The sequence below is a fragment of the Megalobrama amblycephala genome, linkage group LG17, assembly GCF_018812025.1.
Source record: "Megalobrama amblycephala isolate DHTTF-2021 linkage group LG17, ASM1881202v1, whole genome shotgun sequence".
Lineage (NCBI taxonomy): Eukaryota > Metazoa > Chordata > Actinopteri > Cypriniformes > Xenocyprididae > Megalobrama > Megalobrama amblycephala.
This window is the reverse complement of record NC_063060.1, coordinates 24268078-24274075: the sequence shown is the minus strand read 5'-3', so window position 1 is coordinate 24274075 and position 5998 is coordinate 24268078.

The window sequence follows — 5998 nt, the reverse complement described above, 5'->3', positions numbered from 1 at the left end:
ACCAGGGCATCACTGAGCTCCTGGACAGTCTGAGGTGCAACCTGGCGGCGTCAGAAGGACCAAAACATAATGTCCCAAATGTGTTCTATTGAAGTTAGGTCAGGCGAGCGTGGGGGCCATTCAATGGTATCAATTCCATCATCCTCCAGGAACTGCCTGCATACTCTCGCCACATGAGGCTAGGCATTGTTGTGCACCAGGAGGAACCCAGGACCCACTGCACCAGCGTAGGGTCGTCTGTGAGCCCCTCCCTGGATATGCCTCCCCAGACCATCACTGACCCACCACCAAACCGGTCATGCTGAACAATGTTACAGGTAGCATAACGTTCTCCACGGCCTCTCATCTGTGAAAAGCACAGGGCACCAGTGGTGGACCTGCCAATTCTGGTGTTCAATTGCAAATGCCAATCGAGCTCCACGGTGCCGGGCAGTGAGCACAGGGCCCACTAGAGGTACATTGGGCCCTCAGGCCACCCTCATGAAGTCTGTTTCTGATCTGCTGATGGGTTAAGGACCTTCTACGGCCCTGTCCAGCTCTCCTAGAGTAACTGCCTGTCTCCTGGAATCTCCTCCATGCTCTTGAGAGTGTGCTGGGTGACACAACAAACCTTCTGGCAATGGCACGTATTGATGTGCCATACTGGAGGAGTTGGACTGCCTGTGCAACCTCTGTAGGGTCCAAGTATCACCTCATGCTACCAGTAGCGACACTGACCCTAGCCAAATGCAAAACTAGTGAAAAACAGTCAGAAAAGATGTGTAGGGAAAAAAATGTCAGTGGCCTCCACCTGTAAAACCATTCCTGTTTTGGGGGTCGTCTCATTGTTGCCCATCTAGTGCACCTGTTGTTAATTTCATTAACACCAAAGCAGCTGAAACTGATGAACAACCTCCTCTGCTACTTACAGGTGCATCTCAATGAATTAGAATGTCACGGGAAAAGTTAATTTATTTCAGTAATTCAACTTAAATTGTGGATTCTCTATGGGGTTCAGGTCAGGCGAGTTTGATCTTGCCAGCCAATCAAGCACAATAACACCATGGTCATTGAACCAGCTTTTGGTACCTGTGGGGCAGGTGCCAAATCCTGCTGGAAAATGAAATCAGCATCTCCATAAAGCTTGTCAGCAGAAGGAAGCATGAAGTGCTCTAAAATTTCCTGGTAGATGGCTGCGTTGACTGTGGACTTCAGAAAACACAGTGCACCAACACCAGCAGATGACATGGCAGCCCAAATCATCACTGACTGTGGAAACTTCAAGCAACATGGTTTCTGTGCCTCTCCACTCTTCCTCCAGACTCTGGGACCTTGATTTCCAAATGAAATGCAAAATTTACTTTCATCTGAAAAGAGGACTTTGGACCACTGAGCAACAGTCCAGTTCTTTTCCTCCTTAGCCCAGGTAAGACGCTTCTGACCTTGTCTTTGGTTCAGAAGTGGCTTGGTACATGGAATGTGACAGTTGTAGCCCATTTCCTGAAGACGTCTGTGTGTGGTGGCCCTTGATGCACTGACTCCAGCTTCAGTCCACTCCTTTTGAATCTCTCCTAAGTTCTTAAATCGGCTTCGCCTGACAATATTCTCAAGCCTGCGGTCAATCCTTTCACTTGTACACCTTTTCCTACCACACTTTTTCCTTTCAGTCAACTTTCCATGAATATGCTTTGGCACAGCACTCTGCGAACAGCCAGCTCTTTCAGCAATGACCCTCTGTGGCTTACCCTCATTGTAGAGGGTCTTGATGATCGTCTTCTGGACAACTGTCAAGTCAGCAGACTTCCCCATGACTGCTGATGGGATTACTGACCTAAACCCAGTAATTATACCCTATGAATGGTAATTTAATAGATCTTGAAATTAAATATTCTAATAATTTGAGATACTGATTTTTTCATTTTTTATTTTGATGAGCTGCAAGCTGTAATCATCAAAATGAAAACAAAAAAGTCTGGAAATATTTAACTTTATGTCTAATAAATCTAGAATATATTTAATTTTTACTTTTTGAATTAAATTACATTAAAAAAATTAACTTTTTCATGATATTCTAATTTATTGAGATGCACCTGTAAGTGACCAGATCAATATCCCAGGAGTTTAACTGACTTGATGCTATTCTCTGATTAAAAAGTGTTCCTTTCATTTTTTTGAGCAGTGTATTTTATCAGGAACAAATGTCTTTTACCCTGTCCCCTTCATTTTTCTTTTCCCCTCCTCTTCCTCTTCCTTTTCCTCTTCCTCTTTGTCTTCCACCACTAGGATTTATTTTCCAATGCACATAATCCCCTGTGACCCTATTCATATTATCCTGAGATTCTGATTGTGTGTCATCAGTTTTGCTACTCCATGTTTACTCATGGATAAAGGTGTGACTTGAGTTTGTTTTGTGTTTGTGTTTTCTTAACCCTCTACAGCACAGCGTTGCCCTCAGGCAACGGAAAGTTTTCTTAAGCCCTTTGTTTAGTACTGTGTTTTTCTTTAAATTATTACAACCAATTAGAAAGGTTGAAAAAGTATCAAAGAACAGTTCAGTAAGGTGTGGGAGTCACTATCAAGCACCATTTGAAGGTGGGACGTCCTGTTCTGACACATGGTCACAGGAGCACATGGTGTGAGAAGAAGGTAAGATTATTTGCTGAAGTAATCTTATTTAAAATAACATCAACTGTACATAAAAATAAGTGTGTGTGTATGACGGTGTCTGGATGTCAGGATGTTTTGGACAATACCTCACATTGGCAATAATGTGTTATAAGAAGGGACGATGCAGGGTTCCTGGGTGTGCAGGAAAACACCCAAAATGATGAGCAAAAACTGTAACATACACCTCTATTTCACAGCAGAAATAGAATATAGAGAATAGAGAATAACTGCTTTTTGAAGTTTCATACGGAGTGAAATTATATGACATGACACATTACATGATGCAAACCTATGCATGTATCAAATTCAATCTATCAATGTCTTTCAAGAGTTTTTCCCTTTTTATGATTTCTTGACATTTAAAAAAAAAATTTGATTTTGCATTGCTCTCTGAGCACTCTTATGATCAATTTCTCTATGATTCTATACCATTGTTGCACAACGATGCCCTGAGGCAACGAAAAAATATTTTGGACATATTTTTAAAACATATTTTAGAGTAGGGGGTTGATCATCAACATGTGTGCAGTAGAGGGTAATGATAATGGTTAAACCTGTGCAAAATGAGGGCACTTTTTGTGTATAGGTTTGCAGAAAACATTGAGAAAATTGTGTGTGAAATGTGTTAAATGTTTTGAGAAACGTGTCTTTGTTTCTAGAAATGAATGAATGAATTGGGCCATAGTGTGTTAACAATTAAGAAAAACTGTAGTAAGCTGAAAATATTGTATACTATGTACTGCAAGTATAATATTGTATTGAATATTGTATAGTATTGAATGTCTGTATATTCAGCACTTCACTTTATGCAGTAGTCCAACGGCAAAAGCCCAAAAGGTCAAAGAATAAAAAAGTATGTTACTGTACACATAAAAAAAAATGTTGTGCAACTGCAAAATCAAGGACAAAGAGAGATTCATTCTGCCTCAGTATCACGTCTTCATGTTGGGTCTAGCCTGAGACTTTGTCCTCATCAAAGGCAATGTTGTCCCTGCAGGAAAAGGGAAAAAGCCTCTGGTGCCTCGGATCCAGGCTTAACCACACTCTCCACACCTTGCTCTTTTTTTTTGTCCTCCACCTCTTACACATGCTCTTCTTCCTCTCCCTCTCAAATTGCTTACATTCATTGTTGATATCAACAATCAGTGCACCTGTGCACTCTGAGCTGGCTTCTATTTTGTACAGTTGGTTTGATCACATGTGGTTTGATCACAGTTTGACAACTGTGTTGTAGTTGTGTTTAACTTTTGCCACTTATGTTTACTGTTTTGCAACACAAGTGCATCACTGTTCAAAATGTGTTTTAGAGAGTGAGAATGTGTAGAGTTTTGAAAAAGAGTCCATGAGATTTGCAAATGGTGTCTAACTTTTTAAGGTTTTCAGAAAGTGTGATTTATTCGACAAATTGGGAATTTGGTTCAGAGAATGGAGTTTAGTTTTTTTTAGCAAATGTTAAAAACTGTAAGGAGTGTGAGTGGTCTGCAGAAATCTAGGTTGGTGGTACATGTCAAAGTAACATCCACATGAATGCAGGACCCAAGGTTTCTCAGCAGAACATTGCCCAAAGTGTAACACTGCTTCTGCTGGCCTGCCTTCTTCCCATAGTGCATCCTGCTGTTATCTCTTCCCCAGGTAAACAATTCACATGCACCCGGCCATCCACCCGATCTAAAATAAAACATTATTCGGCAGACCAGGCGACCTTCTTTCATTGCTCTGTGGTCCAGTTCTGAGGTTCAAGTGCCCATTGTAAGTGGTTTCGGCAGTGGACAGGGGTCATCATGGGCACTATGACCAGTCTGTAGCAACCACATATGCAGCAAACTGCAATGCACTGTGTGTTCTGGCACCTTTCTATCTTGGGCAGCATAAAGTTTTTCAGCAGTCTAAACTACAGTAGCTCTTCTGTGTTTTCAGACCAGATGGGCTTACCTTCGCTCCCTATGAGCATCAGTGAGCCCTCGGCACCCATGACCCTGATGCCGGTTCACTGGTTGTCCTTCCTTGCACCAATTTTGTTTGGTACTAAGCACTGCATACCAGGAGGTCACCGTGATTTTGATCCTGGAACAACATTCCTGTCTGAAAATTTAGTCCTGATCATATCCTGACCCCTAACCTAACCCTAACCCTGGACTCAAGGTGTTTACATTAACAAAATCATTAAAAACATACAAAAATAGTCAAATAAAATAACATTCATTTATCATCATTTAACATTTTAATTTAAATAGAAGACTTCTTAAACCGATTATTCCAATGTGTAGGTATAATCGGTTTAAGAAGTCTTTTATACCTATTTCAGTTAAATGATGATAAATTAGTGTTATTTTATTTTACTATTTTTGTATTGTTGAATCTGTTTTTTTTTTTTGTTTTTTTTTATGATTTTGTCAATGTAAACACCTTGAGTCCAACAGAAATGTCCCCTTTGGGGACAATAAAGTGTATTTCTATTCTATTTCTTCTACCCAAAACTTATCCTTAAAATCAGAGGGGAATGACAGATGAATTATCCTGATGTAGAAACACCTAACCCTGGTTGTAAGACTAAAATTGACATTAACTCTAAACTTTTCCCTCAAATCTGATTGGATGATTAGAACGTTGTTCCAGGATCAACAAAGACTTGCTGTTTTAGAGATGCTATAACCCAGTTGTCTAGCCATCACTATAGAGTAGGCTACCTCAGGGATGACGTGTTTTTGTAGGCAAACCCGGAAGTTAGCGGCGCACGGGTTCCCTCGGTTGAAAGCCTATGCATTTTCCCCATAGACTTTTGAAAAAAATCGCAGAAAATAAGCTCTGTGTTTAACAAAGGGTTATGACACTTACACGTTTTGTCTATCAAGATAATCTTTACAAGTTAAAACAACATAAATACATTTTGAAGCCTAAATAAAGTCATCAGATATAAAAAGCTAACAGTAGGCTATAAACGGACTACAGCACACCATGGTCGCGGATCAACGTCGTCACCACCAAGCTTCCTCAAACTTTATTTAAAAAACAACGTTATTTAAAAACATGCTCGCTGATTATGATCTACGCTGTTTATGAATACTTATTCACTTTTTCATGAGAAATGCTGTCCAAATGTCCTGTTTATCATGATGACGTCTAAAGTCCCCACCAAAGGAAGTAGTCCCTTTTAGCAAATTATTAGCAACCGGCATTTTTAAGACACAGTAGGTTATATACATAGTCACAAGCGGGTTATAACTGGTGTGTTTTATGTCATAGATCAAAACGTGAAAGTATTTTGAGGCTTTGTTAACCACAGACCTTATTTCAGGCGATTTAGCAAAAACCCATTCAAAAAACCCATAGACTTTATGGCGTTTGCCTACAA